Here is a 1,187-nt window from a genome sequence, read left to right as displayed (position 1 = left end):
CTCGTTTTTAATATGCATCTTACTTAATCACAGGGAGATCTCATCCAGTTATTTGGCATTTCATACAGTATATAATCTTGTTTCCAAAGTCACATCTAGCACAGTATTAGTAATGTATTTCTTTATAGCAAAAAAAATCACAAACCATAGTTTTTTTTCTTTGCTTGTATGTTTTGTAATAACAACAACCATTTAATATGCTCTTGATTCTATGAGTCAATATTTTGGGCTTGCTTAAGTTGTGTGGTTCTGCTGAAGCTCTCACCCTAAGATAATTGATACAGTTACAGTTTATTGGTATTTTCTAATTGGACATGAGAATCAAGGAGCATTCAGCTGGGAAATTTCACCTCTCCACATTTCCCCCCTCAGTAGTCTAGTCTGCACTTATTCACATGGTATACCTGCAGTGGTAAGAGGTAATAAGGCCTAGTGTTCAAGGCCTTTTCAAGCCTCTTTCTGAACTATGCTTATCAATGCCCACATGGAGATGTCAGAGTCAGTGGGAGGGGACAACAGCGAATCAAGGAAACTTGATTCATAGGACAATTATTGCAATAAAATTTCATGAACACTGACTTCTACTCAGAAACCAATTAAGTATGTAACATCTTCAATTAAATGTGCATCTAATAAAAATTTCAAACTCAGCATCATAAAAACTGACTCATTGGTTGTCCTCATGCACCCAAATCTGTCTCTTTTCCCATGTTTCTCACCTCAGTAACTGTGACCCATCACTCAGTCAGAATTAAAGGAGTTCAATCTATCTGCCCTCTCAGTTTTCCATTTGAACTATTTTCTTATTATTCCCAGTCACCATTCTCTAACATTGTTAGCATTTAAATTGTTGCTCTTACTATTTTCTGAATAGCAATAGTGTACTATTTTTAAATATAAATTAGAGTATTCTATGCATCTGGCTAGAATTCCTCCAATGGGTTAAAATTACTTTTAAATTCAATTAAAATAATATACATAGTTTATATTGAGTTCACACTGTCTGATATTTGACCAACTGGGTGGTCACATTTCAATTTCCACACTGCCTTTTTTCTGTTCTCCCAAACTTTCAAACTCATATCCATCTTAATATCATTTTTTTCTATTGTTTTATGGGATCATCTTTCTTCTTTTTAAAAAGATGTCAGCACAAATGTTATCTCCTCAGAGACATCTTTTTCTGT

The sequence above is a fragment of the Manis javanica genome, chromosome 9 (genome assembly GCF_040802235.1).
Source record: "Manis javanica isolate MJ-LG chromosome 9, MJ_LKY, whole genome shotgun sequence".
In the NCBI taxonomy this organism is placed as follows: Eukaryota; Metazoa; Chordata; class Mammalia; order Pholidota; family Manidae; genus Manis; species Manis javanica.
The sequence above is the reverse complement of the archived record's forward strand: the minus strand, read 5'-3'. Positions refer to the sequence as shown.